Below are 26,724 nucleotides of genomic sequence, written 5' to 3'. Positions count from 1 at the left end.
CTGAGACAATGGGAAGCAACCTCCACTGAGAATCCCAAGCAGATAGCTAAGACCTCCCACAAGCAAGGTGTTCTTTGCGTTCATTTTTCTTTGGAAATCAAATGAAAAGACTCCATCCCTGGCAGCCCAATTAAAGAAGAGAGAATGTTCCTCGTGTGCTACCAATTTAACATCCTTCTTAAATCCTCTTCCCTCCCTCACCTCACACTACCTTAAACCTGTTGGGTTGCCAAGGTCAATTCAGATTGGCGTTCTTCTGTATCTGTTAGGCCAATGTTGGCATGAGGAACATCCTGTTTCAAATAAGAAGGTTTATTCAAAAAAAATAATAAAATCCTTATAAAGCTCCTTGGACATCAAATTACTCTTACAAAACAACAATTTGATGAATTAAGTGTAAATGAATCAGAAACATGTGTATTAAATTTCCCTCAGAATACACATGGGCTTAAATACTCAGAGGAAAGTGCTTGGGAAAACATATTCTGAATTTTCCTGAACCCAAAATGTTTGAAAAATAATCTCAAACTTACTTGACAACTTCCCCACACCAGGTCAAGTCGAGCGATAAATACATGTATGTAGGTACAGTGCGTGGTCCCCGAGACGTTCACAGCTCTGCTGCCCGGAGTAATAACTATGGTATATGGAGTGTGCCGTGAAGACAGGCTGCGAGGCCTCCGGCTTGTCTGTGTTCCCACTCACACAGGGTTTGTTTTTGTTTGGTTTTTCATATGAGAGAAGAACGTTGTAAAGATTTCCACTACCACTCACCCACCCCCTCCCAATCATTTTATTCCCATCGCTGAAACCCTCAGGGAGAATCTACTGTGTGTGACAAAGAAATATGTCTTTTCTCTGTGTTACAGACCTTGGATTGCATCCAGGGCCCCCTTTTCCCCGGAGGCCAGCTCTCATGGTTTATGATTTGCATTTCATTGCCATACACTGAGCCCAGCGAGAAGTAGTCTGAACCAGCAGAATGACGAGAGCTAAAAGTAGCAAGCAAGAACTCTCCATTTTCCAGCTCATTCTGCAGAGTCTGCACTGCCAGAAATCTAAAGCCAAATTTGATTTAAAATTTATACAACATCAACATGAGTACACTCAGTCTCTCTTCTCCTCTCCTTTCCCAAGACCCTTCTTGGCCTGGGAACTTCTATTTTACGTTTAATTCTGGATTGCTAATTATTATTTTTTTCTCTTCCCCCTACTCACATTTAATCTTGTCATTTACTTCCACAAAGTCCTTATTTTCTTGAGCCGTCTGTGTCCGTGAATCTTTCACTTGCAAAACTGAACAAAGTCAACTTCTGGAATGTGAACAAGATGAAAGAGGAAGTAGGCTCAAGAAGAGTAGTCCAATTTTGGAGGGAAAAATTCACTTTAGAAGGTAGTAAAATACATAAAATATAGTCTATATAGGGAAGGAATCCATTCATCCCATCCTGCACATCATCCTTCTGATAAATGCTAATGAAAAGAGTTACAGGAAATATTTTTTTAAATGAAGTCATCTCTGCTATTCCCTGGGTTAGCTAGCACCACAAAACAAAGCTTCGAATTTGAAAACAGAATTCTCTAACTATACATTTATTTATTGAACAGATATCAAAATATGTCCATGGGGAAGTCTTACCAGCATCTCCAAACAAAAAGTAATCTGCTTCTTCTTCTATATTCCTATCTTTGTTAAAGAGAACATCCTCTTCCTACAGCCTATGTCCCAGACGCCATAAAGAGCGGTCATTTTCTAAATGCTTCCTTATTTAGTTCACCCCTGAACCCCTCTGCTTCAGTTTGTACAATCACATGCTAATCTGTCCCTAATATATATGTCAGTCCATCACCTATACTGCAACCCTAGTGATAGTTCTAAACACACCGTTGAGTGGGTCCCCACCCTGCAAAAATCCTCCTATGTCTTCTGTTGTAGGGGAAGATGGCTCTCAAGGGTTAAGGGGAGGATGGAAGAGAATTTACCCAAATCTTTCCAGGAAACTTTTATATTCTGCACCATTTCTGCAATAACTGCCCTTCTCCCTCTTGACTGGGATATGCTGTGAGAGTCTTAAAGGGACCTGGGATAGTTTCTAGTTCATTCTAGTCTCTTCTTCCTTTCCTGCCCACATCCCCATCTCACCCACATCCCCATCTCCTCCACCAACCCTATCCCTCTGGTGATAGGATGCCTTGCAGAGCTGGGGCCTGACAGCCATTCTCGGCCCCTTGGCCCTGCAGTCATCCTAAGCTCATTGCCCAACCAGACTCTATGTTTCCTTATGAGTAGGGCTTGCTTTTCTCTTCATCAGAAATGCTCTTTCTTTCTTTTTTAAAAATTTTATTTATTTATTTGAGAGAGAGAGAGAGGGCACAAGCAGGGAGGATCTGTAAGCAGAGGGAGAGAGAGAAGCATGTTGCCTTTATAAGCAGGGAGCCTGATGCATGGCTCAATCCCAGGACTCCAGGATCATGACCCAAGTCAAAGGCAGATGCCTGACTGAGCCACAAGCCACCCCCAAAATGCTCTTTCTTTCCTAGCTCTCTCCCTCTTCTTTATCAAGCCTCAAACCCTTACTCCTATTGGAAGGGGCTCCTTCACCTTGGGCACACTGGCCCTTCCCACAGGTGTGTTACCTAATTTTTTCCCAGTCAAGGACTTTCTGAGACCAGATCTTATGAGTCTTTGTTCCTTCTAGTAGATGCTTGAAGGTTTTTGAATGACTACATGCATTCAATGTGCAAATAAATGGGTAAAGGAAATGATGGTTGCCAGGACTACATGAGCTGATTCATATATGTTTTGCAAACAGATTGTAGTAATATCGTATTATTATATAATCAGTCCAATTTGGCCACTAAGCTACCAGCAATAACTAGACTATGGCACAACTGAACTACTTACCTTGGTCATCTTAACATGTAAATGAGATTTAACCATTTGTTGACTGAATCCCATGTGAAATAAACTCTCTCCCTAAAAAGGAGTATATACCAAGTATTATGAATTTAAAAATGCTGACATTTATTTATTGACTACTTACTATACACTGGGCAGTGTCTTAAGTGTCTTATGTGCACGGATTTATTTAGTTTCACAAAAACTCTAACAGGTACATGCTTTTATGGTGCCCACTTTACAGATAAGAAAGCTAGCTACCCACAGGTACCCTGCAGGCACCAGCAGAATAGGTACAGCCCATGTTCTCACCCGTTGGCTTATAGTGTCTCTCAGGACACAAATGGATACTGTGTGGTTTCCACTAGAAACAGCAAATGATATTTTCCAAGGTAGAACCATAATTAAACTATCTTTAGCTTCCAACTTACATTCAGCCCAAAAAGACATCACAAATCCCAGTTGCTCTGTAGCTAGATCCTGTCACTTTCATTGGTCAGTTTATTCATAATATACAACACACCAAAAATCAGGCAGGAACACGCTTCCAACTTGACCAAACTGATTTTCCCCCACTCCCCTGTAAAAACTGTTTCTGAGATAACCTTAACTTAATTATTACCTGGAAAGCCAAAAATATGGGTACTCTGCAGCTTCAAGGACACTGGGTGCCAGAAATAACCAAAGAAATGTAATGAGGGTCAGCACAGAATCCCAAGTGAATGGAAGAGGCAGGGAGCAGCCCAGAGACTCTGGAAATGGACAGTGTTCCAGTGGCTGACTGCCCACACATCCTGCTCTCCCCTCCAAATCTGAACTTTTGAATAAAAGCCACTACCTTACTTGCTTTTTGATACTCTGTTTAACAGGAAAGTGGGCTGAAAGGAAATGAAATATGTACTTGCAGCCATGCCATCTTGTGCTATTTCCTTTTGTAACTGTGTATTATGTGATAATTCCTATAAAATAACAGTGAAAATTAAATCAATAATAGTTCCTTTTTTAGGTAGGTAGGAAGGAAGCTTTGGCTTTCTATCCTTACCTTCATAGGTCCTATCTGCGTCTGAGCGAGCAAGTGAGTTAATGAAAGAGAGAGACAGAGAGACAAAGACCCCACCCACCCCTACTTCACCCACAATTGAGCCTTCTGGTCTACCAGAAAACCCTGTATCCTCGGGGACCTGTGATTGACTTCTACACCCAGCCTCTCAGTGGCAAGGGGGCCATTTACCTTCCCTTCACTTCTATCTCTCCATCTGCAAAGATCTGAAATAATGCAGGCCCCCCACTTCCCTCACAGGAGAGGTGAGAATCAATGACATGAGGTTAACACGGTCAGCTTTCTGAAGGGCTCAGGGAATTTGCAACAAGAGACTCTGTGTGGACATCAAATATGGCTTCCTAATCAAAGGACTTGGGCTATCCATATATCTTCAGAAACCGGGGCACTGGAACACCAGCTTTTCGATTTGTTTTTTGAAATGGTGCCCAAAAGAGAAGAGGACAAGACATGACTGAAGGATATGATGGCGGCAACCCTTCTGGTGACTGTCCATTCAACATCTGTCCGAGGGGAGGTGATTACAGGCCCTCAGATTGCTGAGTCCATTCTCATTAGCGCATTATTTGGTGCTGAATACATTGAAAGGACAGGTCAGGCCACAGATGTCTGTGTGAAATGCAGAGTGACCCCCCCACTGCCCACCCTCTCATTCCAGGCCATGCTAGTGAACCATGGGGTGATCCCCCCTTCGGCTTACCCTGTCACAGCTAACCCCCACTCCTGGTCCCTACCCTATGTAAGAGTTCACAAACTGTTCCTGCCAGTTTAAGCAAAAAATGTTCTGAGAGGTAACAGGGCCACGGTAATTAATTTTGTTCCTTGACTGGAAGGTGAAAAGCTTTTTATTATGTAAATTATAAATGTCCTGAAGGGAAACTTTATCTCCCTCTCACCAATGAGCCCATCAGGCTGCCTGAATCAGGATTTTTTTTTTATGTTTATTAGTCTAGGGGGGCCAGTTAGGACGTTTCATAGCTTCTAAGTGCTGACATTTATCTATTGCTTCCAAATAAGCCTAGTGGCAGGGAGCCACGGGCGGATCAGTAAATATGGGGGTGGGGGGGGCATTCTGTCCACAGACCGGCAGAGAGCAAACGAGCAACCTCTGAGCCTGTAGGCCGAGTGGGAGCCTGCCCTTCCTCCCACACTGAGGGCTCCTATCTCTTTCTCCCCCACTTCCCTGCTCCCACCCCAACCTACCCTGCCCAGGGTTCCTCCCCTGGTATTCCTCCTTATGGGTCTCATCTGTGCCTCATCAATGACACCCTGGAGCTGGGAGCACAGCAGACTCCCCAGGGCTGAAGATGCCCTACTCCTCCCCCTATATGCCACCAGCATTCCCAGCCATACTACTTCAGCAATTTGGGGACGGTCTGTGCTCTCAAAAGAACACTGGAACTCTTCTCCCCCAGAGGAATAAGTTTGTACTCTATGATGGTTACATTTTATGCATCACATTAGCTAGCTCATGGTGTCCAGATATGTGGTCAAACATTTGGCATGTTTCTGTGAGGGTGTTTTTGGATAAGATTAACCTTTAAATCAGTGGATTTTGAGCAAAGCAGATTGCCCTCTGTAATGTCAGTGGCCTCATTCAATTAATTGAGGGCCTAAATAGAACAAAAGACTTATCTCCCTGGGATGCCTGGGTGGCTCAGGGGTTGAACATCTGCCTTCAGCTCAAGGTGTGATCCCGGGATCCTGGGATCGAGTCCCACATTGGGCTCCCAACACAGGCAGCCTGCTTCTCCCTCTGCTTGTGTGTTTGCCTCTGTGTGTGTGTCTTTCATAAATAAATACATGAAATCTTAAAAAGAAAAAACTTACCTCCCCTGAGCAAAAAGAAGTTCTGCAGTAGATGGCCTATGGACTTGAACTACAAGACTGGGTCTTCCCTAGGTGTCCAGGCTGCACCTGCACCCTGCAGACTGGGGACTTGCAGCCTCCATAATCACATGGCCAATACCTCAAAATCTCTCTCCATCTATATACAGTGATAGTAGAAACAGACAGAGTAGATAGAGAGATAGAGACAGATCCTACTGGTTCTGTTTCTCTGGAGAACACTGATGAATATATATGCCAATGCAGTGCAGACCACAAACACCATTTCACTCCAAAAAGTTAGGGTATATGACAGTGATTTGGGCCTAACAGGCTCTGAGAAAGGATAAGCTTTAGCTTTCCTGTATTTCACAGTAAGATGTCTTGATCCATAGACGGACTATGGGATAATCACATCTGTGGTTAGAGTAGAACGGAAAACAGATTGAAGAGAAGCAAGAAGAGGTGAGATGAGCATCTCCTAACTAGTACAGATTTGAGTGCAGGCTCTGCATCCTCTGCTTAAAAAATAATGAATCTATCTTATTGATGATAAATGGCACAAGTTCATAAGAAGCTTATAGGGAGAATTTCATCCCCCAATAGCATGACGCTCTAGGTACATGGTGGTCGGTGAAACGGGGTCTTGCTTTCCTAGAGCTTATAGTCTAGTAAAGAACTCAGGTATTAAGCAAATAAAGTCACATATAAACATGTGTCATGATACCTACTGAATCTGATTAGAGGAAATAAACTGTTTTGTTGTAGAGTGACAAGTCAGGAAAGGCATCTTTGAAAAGACATTTTAGAGAAACCAAAAACAAACAAACAAACAAATAGGAGTTACCCACACTGGGGAGAGCACTTCAGGCAAGGCAGCAGCAGTGTGGAACTTCTGGGCAGGAAAGATCTCACTGAAGAGCAGAAGGGGAGACAGGCTGGAGGGTAGAGACCTTGGAGTGAGGTATGGTGGGCCAGGCCACTCTACACAGGAGCTTGTGAAACCTGTGAAGTATTTTAAGCACAGGAGTGACATTATCCTAATTTATATTTATAGAAATTATTTTGGCTACCTCTGTATGGAAAATGGATTGGAGAGTAACATAGCAAGATCAACATGATGGCATTCTCTTTTCTTTAAAACAAAAACAAAAAAATCCATGGGGCTCAAACTCAAGACCATGAGATTAAGTCCTACGCTGAGATCAAGAGTCAGACATCAATCAACTGAGCCACCCAGGCACCCTGATGGCATTCTCTTTTCACTCTCTTCCCCAAGTGGGCAAGGGAAAACCTGTATTTGCTTTCTCCCCCTTGGCTTGTTGCCTTTCAAGCAAATAGATTCTTGCTTTTAGGAGACAGATTTAACTGAAGTATATAATTTAAAAATGGAGTGATAGGAGAGAGAAAAAGCCATTAGGGACTGAATAATGAAAAGATTTTGTAGGGAAGGCCAAAGGGCTGCTAGCAAGTAATATGCTTACTTGGGGCTTTTTTCTTTTTTTTAAGAACAGCTTTCCAGAATTGGGAACCAGGGAGAAAGGAAAAGGGTGATTTAAAACGATTACTGTAGATTATGATGGGATCTTTCTTTATTAAGAAAAGTTACGAATTTGAGTTATTTATTAATTACTGTTAGTTGTTGGACAGGCTTCCTTGGATCTATCATTCCTCCGGGACTGGACTAGGTAGGGTTGTAACTTTACAAAGGGATGCTTAAGCACTCAACAGACAAGAGCTTGGACTTGGCTGTGAAAGAACAAGGCCTGGGCATCTTCTTGTGATGGCAGAGACATAAAGCCGAAGAGGGAGCAGAGCTGATAGTGTCCCCAGATAGTGGTTTTCCCTTTCTTCTACAGTAATACACTTCTGTTGCAGCATTTGGGCACCCAGAATACAGACTTTAATTCCCAGCCTCTTTTGAAATTGAGTGTGTGAGTGTGACCACACGGCCGAATTATGGCTAATAGGAGAGTGGAGGGAATAAATGCAACTTCCAGAACATGCCCAAAAGGGAAATGATGTACCCACTCCTGGCCCCCTTTTCTCCATTTCCATGGACTGCACTGTGGGTGGAGCTGTAAGCCATCCTGGATGACAGGATAAAGGCAGCATACGAAGGGTCGTGGAACTGGAGACAGAAGGAGCTTAAGTATTTGACATCATGATTCCCAAGCGCCACCAGGCCAAAATGGCTAATGCCTGGACTTGTTTGTAAGAAAGAAGTAACTTCTTATTTAAGCCGTCATTTTAAGCCATATCTTTTTAAAAACTTTTTATTTAAATTCAATTTGCAAACATATAGTATAACACCCAGTGCTTATTAAGCCATATCCTAACATATGTTAGTATGTACTTCCAAATACTCTATGGAGCCTCCAGTGCTTTAAAATTTTCCCATACCCTCCATCCTAGAGGTATGGGGGTTAAAGAATAAGGCTAGAGTCTTCCCACAACCCTGGGTTCACAAATTGGAGGATTTAGGAGATCCAAGACTGTGCCCTGAAATTTAGCAAGCAGTGATTTAAAAAATGACTCCATGTCCTATAACCACTTCCTTAGCTTCAATTAATTAAAATTAAAACATACACATACAATGTGAAAAAAAAAACAAACAAACCTTCCCAGTATCTCTTTTTAAAAATTGTTCAAACACTTTTAGTGTTAGAAAGCTCCACTCAGGCTTTGGAAATCTCTGCAAAAAACATTCTCAGATGGTCAAAACTGTGAAATCCATCACATAGAACATGATATCTGAGTAAAAGGACCTTAGTTTTACTAGCAGCCCCATAAGTGACATCAGAATTTTAGCAGCCTGAGCACTTTAATGCTCTGTCCTTCAATTTCACATTTCGAAAAGAGGGGAACAATAGCGGCTTTCCTAAAGAAATATCGTGAGGATTACAGCATCATAGAGACACGGGGTAAAAGCAGACATTGCCAGGCGCCTGGTACAAACGCTATCCATTGCCTGTTTCCCCTCCATCACTTCCTTGATGAGAAGGTTGCCATCTGCTCAGAGGCTGTTTCCAGGTGATAGACCTCACTATTATTCTACTTCGTGCACTTGGTACATAAAGCAGTAAAACTTCACTGGAAGCAATGCCTTTTCTCTGTCACACTGTTTTTCCGTAGAGAGGACATGAAAAAGAAGAGCCGCGTGGCAAAGTGAGAGCAGAACAGACTTTGGAGCCAGAAGGATCTGGCCTAGAACACCAGGTTCGCCATTTACGTCATTTATGGGACCTTGGGCAAGTCACACAATGTCTTTAAGTTTCCTCTTCCTAAGTTATTGCAATGCATGTTTTAGGGATCACACATCAACATAAAGTGATACACAGTACCTGCATGTGGCAGTTACCTAATTATTAACACGGCTGCTGTTGCTGCTGCTTCCTTTTATCATATTATCAGCTTTGTAGGGGCAATATGGCTAGACCGCCTAGGTACAAATCCCAGCTCTGCCATCCACCACCAGTATGACCCTTGGTAAGTCACTTAACTTTTGTGTGCCTCCATTTCCTCATCTGCAGATGAAGAGTGATAACAATACATCACATCACACATTTGCTCTGAGGGCTGGGTCTATACAAAGGTACACAGAATTTTGAACAGAGCTTTAGTAATAGTAAGCATGATAGTGCTCCCAGGGGGCTGAGCACCCAGGTGGCTCAGACGGTTAAGCGTCCGTCTCTTGATTTCAGCCCAGGTCATGATCTCAGGGTTGTGAGATCGAGCCCTAAGTTGGGCTCCATGCTCAGTGGAGAGTCTGCTTGAGGATTCTCTCTCTCCTTCTCCCTCTACCCCTCCCTCTCTCCCTCTCTCTAAAAAATATAATAAAAAATAAAAATAATTAAAAAGTAGTATTATATACATATCAGATTCTGTTATTATTAAGGAGTAACAACTTACAAAATAGGAAGACCTATTATCCATGAAGTGAGTAGAACCCTTCACATCTTTGAAAATAAAATTAGACATGACTTATTTAGAAAAACGGTTGCACAGTCAACTCTTAACTATATGGTAAATGAAGAAGATCATGAATGTGGATATTTTAAAACAGTGCCTAAAAGAAAAACCTCTTATGTTTGTTCTTTAAAGTACATTTGCTTCTCTAAATATGCATTTCATTTTGGTATTAAGTGTCTTTAACGTGAAGCAGTAGTACAAAGAAAAGGAAACAATCTGAGATTTCAAGTGGGCAGATGGAAGTTTAATGTGTGTAAGTTTTCCAGAAATATATTTTTTTAAGATTCTATTTATTTATTCATGAGAGACACACACACAGAGAGAGAGAGAGAGAGAGAGAGGCAGAGACATAGGCAGAGGGAGAAGCAGGCTCCATGCAGGGAGCCCGACGCGGGACTTGATCCCGGGTCTCCAGGATCACGCCCCGGGTTGAAGGCGGTGCTAAACCACTGAGCCACCAGGGCTGCCCTCCGGAAATATTTTAAATAAAATGATAGAAAAAAAAAATTAAGAATCTTCTCTTATAGTTTTCCTATTGCTAACTGAGCTGAAAACCCCAGGAGAAGCCATGGCTGACAGGGCATGGGAGTGGGAACCTGGCTTCCTCCAGTGTGGGCCACATTCTTCCACCAACCAGCTGGCTGGATTGAAGTGCGACACTGAACATCTCTGGGCCTGTTTCCTTATGTGCCAAATGAGGGCTTGGTTAGAACTCTAAGATCCCTGCAACTTCTCACATTCTAAGATCCTCCATTAACCTGGCCAGATACACATTAGCAGGCATGCAGCCCTGCCCGGTTTTAGGGATAACTTTCCTAGATTTCTTATTCCGTGTTCTACCAAGTGATTTCGACTTGTTAAGAGTATTTTTTCGTAGAGATCTGCGAGTGAAAGGATAGTGTGTCAGTGACAGTAGGCTAAGTTTTGCTGCAGTAAAAATCCCAAATATCTCAGTGGCTTTCAACAACTCAGTTTTGTTTTCTCTAACACTACGTGTCCATCAAGGCACAGCTGCTGAGCTACTCCAAGTCTTCATTCCAGGCCCTAGGCTGATGGAGCAGTCTCTATCTGGGCATTGCTGCTCTCCTGGCAGAAGGAAAAGAAACATTTCAAACAAGCTGGCTCTTAAAACTACTGTATGGGAGTTACACACATCGCTTCTGCCCACATTTTATTGGCCAAAGCAAGTCACATGGCTTCTCCTGACTTCAACAGAGAGGGGATGAATACTCAATCCACCCACTGGGAAAAGCACGACAGGGAAAGAAAATTGAAAGTGATGAACACTGGTACGATCTACTACAAATGTCAATGGAGAGTTTATCTCCTGAATTGGAAAATGATTTGCTCCTAAATGGAAGGAAGAAGAACCACCTCCTTGTTGAGGGGAAGCATCTATACAAGAGTATTTGGAACCCAAATGCAAAGATATAAGAACGCATCCAGGAAAACACTAGCAGAGGAAACAGTTTCTTTTTGCTGTTTTGTGAGAAAACAAATGCCAAACAAATAAGGGGAAAAATAAGGAAAGGGGTGCTGTTAGGGATGGGGGGAGAGATTAGGAGCTAGGGAAACCCAGACTTGGAGAGATGACACCATTTTCTGCAGCTCCAGGCGGTTCCAGCTAATGACTGTGTGCAAGCAAAATGTGAATGCAAAGGATGCCAGCAAGTACATAAAAGGCAGAGAAAGAAGGATCAACATGTTTTGCTGCCATTTCCAGGAAAGAAATGGTGTCCCCAGCAGCCTCCCACAGTAGATGACCAGAAAAAAAAGCAAACACAAATAACATTCATTGAAAATCCGAGTCGTGACTACTGTGTTTCACAGCACATCCTCCCTCCAATCCTGGCTGCAAACCAGCCCAGCCACTTGAAGCAGCGTTGGCAGCTTTGCTCTCTCTTGGCACCGGCTATGCATGGCAGCTGGATGGCTTGTAGTCAGTGTAGTTTTGCAGCTGGTGGTGGTAGCAATTGGCAAAAACTAACTGTCCAGATGGGCATTAAATTTTCTTTAATGTTTATAATAAGTCAAAAGAGAATAATCCTATGTCAAAGTGGCTTAGAACTTTTACTCAGGAGCTTACAGAAATTCCTTTTTGACAAGATGGAGGTTGCTTTATTTCAATATGTGAGTTTTATTCCCTTAAATTAGGTCGGGTGCTCTTCCACTATGGAGTCTCCTTTGGCTAAATTAGGTGGGGGAATGTCTAACCTATTCCCTTTCTCAGGTTCTCCACAATCTGTTGATCACCGGCCCACATTTAGCAGTATGGTCGTCACAGTATTTGAACTGAGGGTCCAACAGGAAAATAATGTTTTATTCTGGAATTTTTATAATCCTCAGAGGGACCAGTACCATTCAGGTAACGTTATAAAATCAGGAATAGAGTAATAACTGCATTGTATAGAAGAAAGAGCACTGGGCAAAACATTTTCAGGCATATAAAACAAGCAAGGAACTAATATCTGAAACACATATTGAAATTGCTATAAATCAATGAGAAAAACAAACCGACAGCCTATTTTTAAAACACACTTTGGGTATGACTTGCAACTCACAGAACAGGAGGTTCAGATGGCCTGTGCATTATAAAATGAGGATCAACCTCATTGGTGATCAGGGAAAAGCAAAGTATCATGCTCATCAAACACACTGAGGATCAGACTAAAGACTCGAAGTATCAAAAGTGGTGAGCATGGGAAGAAACAAGGACTCTCAGACTTCATACTCAGCTGGGGGGAATTAACCAAATATACAGAGCAGTATAGCCACTTTGGAGGATAATTTCTTAGTATCTATACATTAAAAATACACAAGCCTATGACCCAGTAAATCCTTCTTCTTAGCCACCTCCTCCTCCTAACCCCATCCAAGAGTACTCACAGATGTACAGAGGAAGCCTGTGTACTACTACTCATCACAGCAAGATGACTCAAATTATGGTCCTTGGACCTCCAGCATTCCCCGAGAGCTTGTTAGAAATGTTAGAAATGAGGTGGATATTCCATCCCAGAACTACTGAGTATGCAGGGGTAGGGCCCCAGAATCTATTTTAACAAGCCCCCCTTGGAGATTCCGTGCCACCACTAAACTTTGAGAAGTGCTGTGTCATAACGTTGTTTCTAAGGAAGGAAAATGGAAACAATCCAACTGTCCATCACATGCCATGGCTTATTTATATTTCAGAAAATTATCCAGCAGTTTCAAAGAATGGGGTAGATACATGCTGATACAGAAAAATATTCAGGATAGACATTTTGCAGGACCACATGTAAAGTCTAATGTTAACTATGTTTTTTAAAAAAAACTACAGACCACTATCATATATTTCTACACACACATTTCCACATACGTGTGTACACGTATGCATATATATAAACATTCAGCAAAAAGTCTAGAGAATATACATCAATTGATAACAGCGGTTGTTCTGGGAAGGATGATGGCATTGGGAGGGCAGTCAAGAAAGACTATAATTCTTCTTCTATCTTCTGGTTTTTTTGCAAGAAGAACTTGTATATGTATTATCTGTGGCACTGTATTTTTAGCTGGAGATCTAGGTTCTAGACCCAGTATGGGCAGCATCCAGCTGTGTCAACTTAAGCAAGTGCCAGCCTACCTGGACTTCAGCTTCTTAACCTGCCAAACCAGAAATTGGGCAGGTTAACCCCAGAGTCCTTTTACTCAGCTTTATCACACTATGATTCTTGCCAGAGTTGTCTGAGCGTGAAAATCAGGTGGCTAAATAAATCTGACCAAAGAAATAGAGAAATGCAAGTGTATCTGTGTCCCTAGAGGAACTAGTTAATAATCCTCTCCACATGTCAACCTAGGACAAATGACTTACGTGAAATTTCCTGTGTTTAAATATCAAATGTGGCTATAAGAAGCTCTTTATTTTTAAAGTAAAAGTTTAGAGACCCCAAATTTTCCAAGGGCTTAGATTTTAAGCCAATCGTCAAGACTCTGGTTCCAGTAGCATCAGCGTGTAAAAATAAATAATATGACTGCCCTAGCAGAATGGATTGGCTCAGATGATAATCACACATGCGGTGAGCATGTAATTACATTGGGCACATAGATGATGTCAGATTGAAGAGCTACAGTGATAATATCATGTTTCTATTCTAATAGAAAAACTAGAGATTTGTGTCACTCACTCTGCACTTTTCAATTTTATATGTCACTTTTTTTTAATTAAAAAAGAGAAGTCACTTGTATCATGTATGAAACTGGATTGGTTTTGACCAAGATACAGTGAACTCTAAATAAACCAGAATTCCCATGGGGAGATAAATAGGTATCGATATCAATAAAACAGGAATTAAAAAGAAAAAAAGTTGTACTAAAAAGCAAAGAAGAGGGCAACGCTAATTATAGAACTCAATCAACTTTGCACCTTAAGAGAAAGTCCTGCTTCCTCGTTCAAATGCAGTATTCAGACACAGCAGCAAACCAGAAAGAGCTTTAGAGACCATTAACAACCCTGTCCTTTTATAACCAGTTAATGATAAATTGGAGACCAGAATCCAGTTTTCCTGTCTCTCAAGCCAGAGGTCCTTCCTGAGTGTAAACAGAACACACATGAAAGCCTTTAGCACCTGTACACAAGTGGATGAGTCAAACAATTTCATAAGGCAGCTATTTTTTTAAAAAAAAGTTAAATGCTTTTCATTGTATATCTTTAAAGTTAATTTTTAAGGATTCATGGGGGAAAACGTTCTCTTTTCAAGGTAAATACAGTATACCTTTTATTAGAATGTAGTAATTCTGGAAATGGAGGAATTTTCTATTCATCAAATAAATAAAATGACCCATTCTCCATCTTTCTCTGTTGTGCTGTGGTTCCTGGGATCTGACCTCCATAACAAGTTCCCTTGTCTACAGGCTTCTCCAGACAGGAGAAGCATTTGTCTAGTGGGAATAAGGCAGGCGAGATTAGTATTTAGAGTAGAGGGTGAAGGGGAGGCCTTAGCTCTCTGCACCCCAGCCCTCATTCCTGCCCCACCTCCTCAGTGCCTTGCTGGCAGTCCCTCTTTCACGGCTCTAAGCTCTCTCTGCACTTGGTAACAATGGTCTCTGAATCCCTCACCATCTCTTATTGGTTTCCTTATTGGTGTCCAGCCCATATCTCTGTAATCAGTCCCTTCACAAAGTCCTTTTCAGTTAATTCCTTAAATGCATCATCAGTTTCCTGCCAGGACCCTCACTGCTCACTGCACAGAATAATAAGAAGCCTGCAGGTATCTATGAATACTGGTATAAAGCCAGAAACTGGCAAATGAAGTCTCATGCCATCCCTAAGTAAATCCTGGCCAGGGACACATTAGGTCTTCTGCACCTCTCTTCATGTTCTTCCCCTGCGGTGGGAGAGGCCACCTGCCAGGGAACCGAGCATCCTGATGAGTTCTTGCTGGGTGTGTGGACATTGCAAGGGCCTGTCCACCCAGGTCAGCTGGATGAGATAACGTCTCTCTCAAGGACAAAGAATGATCCTATTTACCCCTTGCTATCAATAAAGCAATGGGTTCCTGAACTCAGTGTTCCTTGTAAGTACAGAGTATTTATAAGTGTTCACTAAGTACAAGTAAGTACTAGGTACCTTACAAGCACAAATACTTACAAGTACAGCCTACTATGTACTCAGCATCCACCTGGCCCATCTACGTTGCCCCCATGGGATGTGGGGAATTAAGGAAACTGGCACAAATGTCATGTTCACACCACCTGCTGTGCTGAGCCTGGCCCAGAGGTCTTACGTCTTTGTCAGCATCCATGAAATAGAAACAGGCTGATCTCCGAGCTTGTAAGTAGGGTAAAATCTCAAATCCTGAGATTTGAGATTTTACCTCGTCTACATCACTTGGCCTGGCTGGCTCCTTACCTTTCGAGGCACACAGCTGACCTTGGGACTCTGGACTCTGTTCCCGTCTTTGTGGATGGCTCAGTCCCAAGGTAATCCCATGCCCCGTCCTGACTTTTCTCAAGCCTCAGATCACTGGTCATCTTCTCGAAGAAGCCTTCCCTTCAGCATCCAGTCAAGACTCACTGGATCCCTCACCCATTTTATTTTTGTCTTAACAAGTCTTTCATACTCTCACATCATCTTTCAGATATCTGTTTGTTTGATGCCTCTCCTTCGCCCATGAAAATATAAAGTCTAGGAGGAATGGGGTCTTTTTGGTCTCGTTCTCTATCTCCCTGGAACATAGCACAGTTCATGCCCCAGAGAAGTAGCTTACTTAATGGATACTTAATGAGTAAATGAATGATTATATGAATCAATGAACTTCTAAAATGTTATACTTTATTATATTATACATTATTGACTTCCAGGTGTCTCATCTGTACAATGGTGGTAAGAAAATAATCTGCTTTGTGTCACATATATTACATTGTATTATCTTATATGTATCAGATAATTGTCTATTTGTATATAATAAACATGCCATCTTATATGTTACATATAACAATCAAATGAATATAACAATATTCTGAAATCTGGGAAGTATAATATCATTCCTATAAAATGCAAGGTTCAGTTTTAACATAAATGAATATGTGTGGGGTCAACCTTAATATTTTCTGTTATATCATTTAGAGAGATAACATAATAGTCACTAGATGCGTGTTCAACTCAGAAAAGGGGGTGCTGGAGAACTGAAGGAGTGAGAGACGCATTTTTCCACACATCTAGCTCTAAGTAATAACACATCAGTGTCTTCTAACCAAAAAGCACTGCTAAGGGCCCATTCGGTTCTAAGTCACCACAATTACAGAGACATCCTGCAGAGAGGACAAGGCTCCAGTGACTTCCAGGACTTTCCCCTCACTAATGAGGTAGACTCCACCAACCTGTCAGGAAAACCAGGCTCATTGCCTGATGCTCCATCTGGGGTTTGGAATGTTCACACTCTCCTCAACCCCAGCATGATTTGTTTGTACTGAGTCTTGCAAAGCCTCTTGCCCTGTGTGCCATTTGCATCCCTATGCTATAAAACAAATCTGATACAATATTACAAGGTAGGAGAGGTCAGAAACCTTCCTGCCTTGGATGCTTCCAGCAACTGGGGATCCACTGGAGGTCTTCACAGAAGGAATGATGCCTTCCTCAGCTCCCTTTCAGCTCCTTCCTCCCCTTGTCTCAGTGCTCCACTTGGTCACTTCTGTTCCCTGCCTGGATCTGCCTTGCCTCCCACCCACCCATGGTGGTCTTATCCAGGGATGGGGCATCCTAAAGATTTGAACGTAGAGACTGTTCTGTAGAAAAAAGCCTCATGCACTGCTGAGAAGTAATTAGAAAAAACTCCAAATGTTGACACCAGTGACTTCATGAATACAAAGTTTTATGGTCAGACTAGAGAAATCCCTATGAAGATTTGAAGTAAATTATGTCTAAGAGAACTTCCCTCATCTGTTAGGTGACAAAGCCGGGGTATTTATTTAACAAATACTGCCAGAGCACACACTATGTGCCAGGCAGTGTTCAATATGACAGGTACTTTAATTAAACATCACTAAACTACTAAACATTACTTTGCTTAATCCTCACAAAAACCCTTGGAGGCGAGCACTGTTATTCCTGTTAATCTGTTATTTCTTCTACAGATGAAAAAGACTGAGGCACAGAGAAGTCAAGTAACCTGCCCAAAGTCACACAGATGACAAAGCAGCAGACCTGGGTTCTGACCCCAGACAGCCTGGATTTCCAAGGCCATCTCTCAGCCATTATGCCACGTGGCCACTTAAATTATCACCAAAATCATATTATGTTAACATTAATGACTTAGTTCCCTCAGTATCTTAGTTTCTGGTATGTTCTAACACGTCTAATATTCTTAAAATTTATTATTCGGTCAGAGTCTATCTTACACACCTGCTTTCTGGATTAGTGTAGGAGACAGGAGAGGGATCTTGCTGTCATTTGGAATTCAGAGGTATTGAGAGCAACTCCTTACCAGGGCCCAGAGAAATCGGCCTGCTATTTATTTTACTGGAGAACGTATTATGGATACACTAAAGGAAATGTCCCCAGTGAGCCAGTCATGTGGATCCTGGAATTCAGTTGTGTCTTCTGTCTGATAGTTCTGAATGCACGTGGGGCCTTCAAAAACCCGGGCCATGTCCACCAGCTCTTCCCTGGCACCCACCTTCCCCATCCCCTTGGCTAGCATTACCTGCAAGGGATGGCCCAGAGGCTGCCCCGGCTTGGATACATGCACTGGTGAAGTGCTCTCCTGTCATCTAAGTACAAATCTGCGAGCGGTCCAAGGCCCGGCAATATGCCCTGGTGTCACTCACGGTTAAACACCCACATCTAGAACCTGAAAACATCTAGGCCTTCCTTCTCCTGTCTCAACACCCAGATCAGCAAGATTCAGTCCCAAAATATTTAATAGCAAAAAGCATTAAATAATAATGTGAGGCGTGATGAACAGGCAAAGCACAGAGGGTTGTTAGAGCAATGAAACTATCCTGAAACTAACTATAATGTAAGAGCGGACACATAATTTTATACTCTGGTCCAGACCCACAGACTGTACAACACCAAGCATGAACCCTAATGTAAACTATGGGGTTACATCATCTGGGTGATAATGATGTGTCAGTGTGGGTTAATCAATGGTAACATATGTACCACTATGGTGCTGGATGCTGATGGCGGGGAACGCTGCTGAGTGTGTTGGGCAGGGGGTATATGGGAACTCTATGCTTTCCCACTCAGTTTTGCCACAAACGTAAAACTTCTCTAAAACACTAAAATTTATTTAAAAAATAACAACATGAGTTTCTATTTCAATCTCTTGAAGAAGAGGCAAAAAGGAAAATCCCAGTCTGAAACTACAACCACATGGCATCTTTTTTATGCCTACCCTGAGACCTCAGGCTGCTGCAGTCCTCCTGCCTTGCCATTGGGTCCCTTTCTCATCCTCTGTCCTTCTCTGTTTCTCTTTCTACTTACAGATCCACACACAGATACACACAGAGCAACATGTAAGTCATGTTAGCTTTTGTCTACATTAAGTCCAATTAGCTTCTCTCTTCACAATTTTCCTCATGTCCCTATTCCCATCATTCAACAAAGTACAGACAACCTGGACAGGGTCTACACGAAACCCTCCTTAAGATGTCCATCTGGAAATGCAGTTAATGCAATAAGGTGGCAGGATAAGTGCAAATTTAAGTTCTAAATTGGGCAAAGTACAAAATTGTGTGATTTTGAAACAACGCAATTTTAATAATACTAAAAGCTTCACTTTACACACAAATTTTGAAATAATGTGTATCCTCCACAAATAAACATTCATAAATATTACCTTAAAACTGATAAAATGAATAAACTGTAAACTGAATTTGTCCATTGCCATGGCCTTAGCCACAGGAGCCTATGAACAGAAACACCATCCTGTGGCCTGACTTGTGGCCTTGAACTATGGCAGATGAGAATTCCATAAGGACATAGGGATGTATCTTTTGATGAAATGAGAAAGATTGTTGTTATACTTTAATAATTTTGTTTCTGCTACACAACTTAAGTATCATGGCCAAGTAGATAATCACAACATACTAAATTATAGCTTTCACGTGGAACTCAATATTTCATTTTCTACTAAAAGTGTTAAGTATTTTCCAAAGAAAGATAATGTATCCATGTACAAAACCATGCTTTTTCAGCATATGTGGCCCTGAACTGAAACGATGACTTGCTGGTTAATGATGCGTCTGCTAAGTGTACAGACTGTAGAGAAGTACTTTCTATTGTTCAATAACATATCCTATTTAATTGCTCTAGTATTGAATAACAATCCCTGAAGAATTTTCACTTCCAGCAATGGTTTCTGACTTTCTTTTGATGTCTAGACAATAATGATTTACTGAAATGTGTGGGGAGCAACATAAGAAAAGTCCTCAAGAATTTTAATATTTATAGTTGTTGGAGTTAGGGGGAGGGAAGAGAAAGCAAAGCAATATCGTGGGTCACTACTAAGTGTCCAGATCAAAACCATTTTGATATGAATACGATTTAATGATCAAAACCCCCCATGTAAATTAGTTATATTTGATCAAGATGGCAATGCCAGGGTCAGAGGTGAGAAGTCTATGAAGTCAAAATGCTTTTCTACTAAAAGTTCAAAGTAAAGCACCAAGTAATCTTTAAGAAACAAAAAGTTCCTAAAAATTCGATTCTTTTCCACGCCACGTGCCATGTTTTCTGTGAGTATTCATAAATAAGCTTATCAACTGCAGTTTTCAGGGACCTCTGGAAACTCGGGGTTCAGAAGCCCTTGAAGCCTGATCTTTCACTCAGCATCTGAATCTTTTCAATCTGATGTTTCATGTTTTAGCCACCAAGCATTAGTGGAGCCTCGGAGCTTACTTGAACCCCTCTTGATACCACTCTACTCTATTTGAGGCAGCTTGGATGGAAGTAACTTTCACCCACTGATCTTAATTGAACCCTGTAGGACAATCAAAGAAAGTCATTCATTAATGTTTGTACAATGTAATTTAAAATTCCTGTCCAAATTTTGGTGAACTGAAAAAGCATTTCCAAACCAATAATTTCTCAATTAATTGATGATATTAATTGAGTTCTGTTTAACCTGAAACATACATATTTAATATTTGGCCCATTTTCTAAATTTGGTAAGCAAGCAAGTGTGAGGTGTACAGTGAAGGGTCTCAAGTCTTACTCACTACCGTGTTTTCAACAGAGTATAAACCTCCAGGGAGAGAGAAAGAAGATGTGAAATGTGGCAATGGATTACATTGATTCCAGGATATATTTTGGAGATTGTGAATTCTTAACAAGAACAAACATCTACCCTGCATAATAGATTGAATTGTCATTTGGTTCATATATGTGCATGCAAAACAATTCTTAATATAAAGTTCTTAAGCCACCATAAGAACACCATACATCCTGGGGCACCTGGGTGGCTCAGTGGTTGAGTACCTGCTTTTGGCTCAGGTCGTGGTCCCGGGGTCCTGGGATTAAGTCTCACATCGGGCTCCCCGCAAGGCTATGTCTCTGCCTCGCTCTCTGTGTGTCTCATGATTACATGAATAAAATCTTTAAAAAAAAATACCATACATCCTACCACCTATGAATTCTAATTCATCATAGAATTAAAGGAGCAGCAGAGTAAAGAGGTCTTCTACATCATTTTGTGTTCTCATACATTCTTACATTTACCACTTTCCAGACAAACAAAAGTCTTTCACAATCCTCTCAAAGCCTTTCTGAAGGATGAAGCTACAACCCAACTTAGTTTTACTGGCCCAAGTAAAATCATGAAGAAGGTAAACTTGTCTTGGACATTTTTTTCATCTTCCCTTTTTGAGATTATTAGTTTTTCTCATTTGGAAATCACAAAGAGCATTTAAGGAAGGAGAGGGCGGCCAGTTAAAGAGCAATGGCAGGGTATTTGGTACTAAGAAAAGCCCAGAGAAGGCAGGCCCTCTATACCGCAAGGTGGATCATGGAGCTCTGGAGGCCTACTAGGACTAGTTCTTGACTGAAAAGGAAGAAGTCCACTTGTATTACTATTTGTTGAGGCCCCAGCGTTCCTCATATGCTCAGTACACACCTGGCTTCTGAGTTGGGAGTAAGAATGAAAAGGGATGAATGGTGTTAGAGTTCCTTCCCAAAAAGGGAAGGTCTGAATGATGGGGTATGGTGAGCACCCTCGCCACAGCCAGGAAACACCCAGGAGTGGTCTCCAGGCTCTTTCACACACGCCCAAACTCCTTGAACAATCTGTTGTGCTCCTGCAATCGAGGGACATCACTCAGTGCTGTCTGTGTGCAATTCCCCTTCCTAACTTTCCTGCAGAGAGTTCTCTACCATTCCTTTGGTTTGTACTTGTACATCTGTGAGTGCTCTCCAGTCCCTGGCTTTGCTGGATATCTCTTGTTTGCTTTATAGCAACCGTGCCCCAGAATTTTTCTATATCATTCCTTGCTACCCCGATACTAGTTTTAGTGACTCTGTGCCTTATTAGCAAAAAAATTCACCTCTTCTACTTGGATCCTTGGTATATTCCTTCCCTTTCAAAGACAGCATATATTAGTTCCCCTATTGAAAGATGATTTTTCCTAAGCCCCCCAGGGCTATTACCTATTCATGTATTATCCTTGTACCAACCACTTTAAAAATTTACCACTCAAAGACTGGAGTCTACTCTTTCCTGCATATTTGGGAAGGGGAGAATAGAGCCCTTTAGCTCTTCACTTCAATATTCTCAGATAAATCCAAGCTAACACAAAGAGTATTTGGCCATTAGCTGCAGCTTCACTTACAGCTACATGCTGAACAGAAAAGGGATCAGCGACCCACGCTTAAAACATGCAAAAGTATACACTCTGAACCACAAGAAGTATCTGGCGCACACACGGAGAGCCGCACAGGGCCACGAGCCTTCAGTCTACCGTGGAGTCCAACTTCTTTAACGGTTGAGACACTAGAGTTCTGAATATTCAGACCAAATGCAAATCTACAGTACATGTGCATAGTGAAGGAGCATCCTCTGACTGCCACGTCCTAGGGGTTCTGGATATGCAAATGTGAATTTATCCCCTACTCAGATGGAGAATGAGAGGCATGTGCATTAGTCACCTGAAGTTTCACCAGACACAAATGTCAAGATTAGCACGTTATTACACCATTCAGTTTAGTCACACACGTCAACTTCAGGATAGTTAGAGAACATGAAAGTGATGGAGCACTATGGCCCATGACATGACCCAGAACATTGCAGCATGGGTTTCAGACAATGAGTGTGCCATCCCTTCCTATATTAGATACATCATTTAGTGCAACACTTCTATTACATAAAGGAGGCTCCACATAAAAATGTCAGCAGCATCCAGTTGACTCATGGAATTGAGAACTGTGCATTAGCTGCCGATTTAAATTAATTTTGCTTCTTGAACCATGAAAAATAGTTCTTTGAACAAGAATTCATGATAAATACACATGTGTAAAAGGCTTTTAATCATAATTATTTTAAATACATAAAACACAGTTTAAGACTCTCAGCCTCATTAATTTCTTTTGGTATAAAAGAACAAAAACAAACAGTAAATGAGAGAAGTATAAGTCATAATTTAAATGTATTACACATGGTCATTTAGCTCATTAAATGAAAAGATTCTTTGTAAACTCTGGGCTATGGAATATTTCTGCATTAGCCAAAGATGAGGAGCAATGTTACAATTTTCTTATTGAGAACCAATGTTTTATGTAATTTAGATCTTAAAAGAATACCACCTATAATTAAAACAGCAGAATTAGAATAATGTAATCATTTTATAATACCCTGGACTTAACTCTGCAGAGTCCCAAAGAGCAAGAGTCACATTCTTAAGACATGGCGCATAGTAACATCTTAGTAAATATCAATGAGGAGATGGCCTTAGGTCCCTTTGGGAAAAGTACAGATAAGCCATTGCCATAAATATTTGCCATGGTGTTGTGGGTCCTTCCTTCCAGAGACTTGGCCTTCCCTTTCAGGTCTGAGAACCGGCCCATGCCCAGACACTGGTAAGGGATTGTGACTTTTGGGGTGGATACTTATCCTCAACCTCCTTGATCTCTTTGCACAGTATAGACTGAAAGACTCCTTTGCTGAGATTATCTGGCTGTGTGCTAGTAACCATTTCTGTGGTTCTACATGGAGCACATCCTCCTGACTATTACTATCACCTTGCAGCCTACAAGGTGGGGTGGCCAGCTGGAGACCCAGGGAAGAGTGGACTCTGAAGTTCAAGTCTGAAGGTGGCCTGCTAGCAGAATTCCCTCTTTTTCATGGAAGGTGAGTCATTTTCTATTAAAGCGTTCAACTGGTTGAATGAGACCCACACACACTAAGGAGGACACTCTGTTTTACTCAAAGTTTACTGATTTAAATATTACTTTCATGTTTAAGATATATTCACAGAAATATCTAGAATAACATTTGACAAAATATCTGGATACTGTGGCCTAGCTAAGCTGACACAAGAAATTAAATATCATGCTCATATGATGAGGAATTCTGGGGGGTAACGGGGCTCCAAAGCAGATCTAAAAGTCACAGGAGAGAGTCTGAAAAAGGGAGTGGCTTGGGATCTCAATGGTGGTGAGGGGGCTGGGGCCAGGGTGAGGATTCCCACAATCACGGGTTTGTGTGGTTTGATCCTTCCTCCAGCACCAAAGGAGGTAGCACCCAGACTTCCTGTGTTACAAAGGGGAAGGTAGATTTTACTCAATTCAATGGATAAGAAAGTATAATGAAAGAGGTAGCAAACTAAGGGGAAGAAATATCAACCAAAGTATGTTTAAATCCTACTGGATTAAAACTACAAACACCTGCCACTTAAAGAGAAAGTCCACTTGAAGCCCCCCTACACACCATGGAAACTAACCCAGGGGCAGCTGGGTAGCTCAATTGGTTAAGTATCTGCCTGCAGCTCAGATCATGATCCCAGGTAATGAGTGAGCCCCACATGGGGCTCCCTCCTTGGCAGGGAGCCTGCTTCTCCCTCTCCTCCCCATTTGTGCTCTCTCTCACTATCTCCGTCTCTATCAAATAAATCAATAAAATCTTTTTAAAAGTTAAAAATAGAAATAAATAACCCAGGGAATCATAGCTGGCAACTGGAATGCAGCCAGCCAGTACATTTCTAGATCTAGAGAGGAGCTAGGCCACATCTCCCTAACACAACAATGACTCTTACTCTCTCCATATTGAGAGCAGTTTTGAAGGAGCAACAACCTCAAAGCCAGTATGTCACTAGGTGGGGAGGAATAAAAAATTGGGAATGAAGTAGAAATGTACAAAAATGGTGAAAATCTCCTCCCAGTGGGATTACCCAGAAAATTCCTATATAGTCTTTAACTTCACAGAAAACCAATCTGTATTTGGCATTACTTAAGGTAAAATATCAGTGCCCTCCATTCCAAGCGTCAAGAGCATTGAGAGAACCTTAGGCCCCTTGAAGCCATTACAAGACTTTCATTCTGCCTTCCAGGGAGCCAGGAGGGTGGTGAACTCAACAAGCCTATAAATTAAGTCATGAGTCTTATTTTTCCCAGCAAAGCAAGTTCAGAATGTACCATATAATTCTCCAAGCCTGACATACCTCCATTAAAGGGGATGCCCACTGAGTGTGGGATTACAAAAAGAAATTACAGATTTTCTAATAAATGCTTCAAACTGCCAAGAAAATCTGGTTCTCAGGATATTTTTTTCCTTTGCGGCTGAAAATAAACATGTTCATTGCTTTATAGTTTCCTGAAATGATGACATTCTAGTGTAATTGCAAATTCTTGTGACAGGCAAACAACTTCTACTGACTGTAATGATCTATGGAGTGCATTTATAATGGTTCAGGGTGGCCTTATCAGTAGACACCAGTATCAAGTAATGATCACAAGATCACAAGAAGCACTTGGTCATGTATTTTCCCATTAGATTACAACTAACATCTTTGCTCAGTCTTAAATGGCACCTCTCCAAGTTCATGAGTACAAAGACTGACAGTAAAAGAAAGACTTAATAGAGTACTGATTTCCTTATTATTTAAGAGAAAGTCTAACGGAAATATACACTACAGTAGTCAAATCATAGTTACACGGAGAAGGACAGTTTTGTTTTGTTTTTTTTGTAAGTTGGCTAAATCATCTGAGCCAAAGACTTCATTAATATTCACTCAAGGAAAATTTCAAGAGTTAAACTATAAAGTTGAAGCGAAACATATTCTAGGAACATTATTTGGTATGCCAAGGAATCTAAACTTCCCAAATTTACTGGACATCATGTACATGTTCTTGCCAATTATCTAGGTCTGGTATAATCACTTCATATGGAAGATTCATCCATCACCTATGTTCACCCTCACAATTCCAATCTATTCGTCTCTTTTGGACCTAAGAGATGCTGGAGGCTTCGGGCTCTGCTACATGACAGCAGAACAATTGCCCAAAATGTTGGCTGGGTCCTGCAGCACCTTCAGGATACGTTTCCTCTCCTCCTTCAGCAGGCCCAGCACTTTCCCAGCCAGGTTAACATTGCAAGTCACCAAGTTACTGGTTTGGCAGCCTGTGGGCAGGCAGGGTATATTCTAAGTGGGGTGCAGATTGGGCTGAAAAATAGATGCGTCATGCTCAAGCGAGAAGGGAATGTCAGCCTTTGACAGGAAGGAGTGGACCATTTCCGCAGGCCTCAAGAGTTCACATGAATATGGGGATTCCAGATTTTTGAGTCTATCACCCCACAGGTCTCTATTCCAAATCTCAGGGTACCATTCATGCCCAGCCACGGCCCTAACCTCAATTCATTCAAATTCTCAGGGTTGATAAATGAACTTGTGTGATGCTCCACTGCCCTTATTAGTTAAGCTAGATTCTGATCTTTAGCCTTTTTTGCCCTTCTATTATAGGAGATAAGAGCGTCCTTATATGCTAGTAAGTAGGCTCACTTGGTGAATAATTGAAATAGTCTCGCTCCAATGTGTCAATGGCTCCCAGGAACAGCAATCTGATTCCAAAATCCTTATATTTACTACTCTCAAATGCTAATGGTGCATCCCGGTCTACACACATTCCTTCCCTGCTCACCACCAGGTAAAGTTTATAAGCTGCACCCAAACTGTAAGCCAGAGGGCTACTGGTACTCCATATAACACCGGCAACGGCGGTCCTCACTGTCAACCAGTGGCACATGATTCAGCTTTAAAATCTCTGTTGTAGATTGTGTTCCTTGGGAAATAAACTCTGAGACTCTGGGACTTGCATACTAGAGGTTTGAGGAACACGGTCAGAAACACTACCTGTCAGGGGTAAAGGCAGCAGAATTGGGCAGAGGGAATTTAAATGTAATGCAGTTGCAGCAGAGGCCTCAGCCCATCCACTGGGGGTCGGGGGAGGAGGTCAGAGGCAGGAAGCTCCCTCACAGTTGCCCCAGCTGAAGCAAGGAGG

General features: G+C 41.7%; 1 long non-coding RNA gene across 1 annotated transcript in view; it reads right to left on the bottom strand.

Moving 5' to 3' along the window:
* LOC140625444 (uncharacterized) overlaps positions 1-26,724 on the bottom strand; it is a 143,894-nt gene that overhangs the window by 71,618 nt on the left and 45,552 nt on the right. Inside the window, exon 3 of the long non-coding RNA XR_012024785.1 lies at positions 1,219-1,313. This is a non-coding gene — a long non-coding RNA (uncharacterized lncRNA). The remainder of the gene's footprint in view (positions 1-1,218; positions 1,314-26,724) is intronic.

The sequence above is a fragment of the Canis lupus genome, chromosome 36, assembly GCF_048164855.1.
Source record: "Canis lupus baileyi chromosome 36, mCanLup2.hap1, whole genome shotgun sequence".
Lineage (NCBI taxonomy): Eukaryota > Metazoa > Chordata > Mammalia > Carnivora > Canidae > Canis > Canis lupus.
The sequence above is the reverse complement of the archived record's forward strand: the minus strand, read 5'-3'. Positions and strand labels throughout refer to the sequence as shown.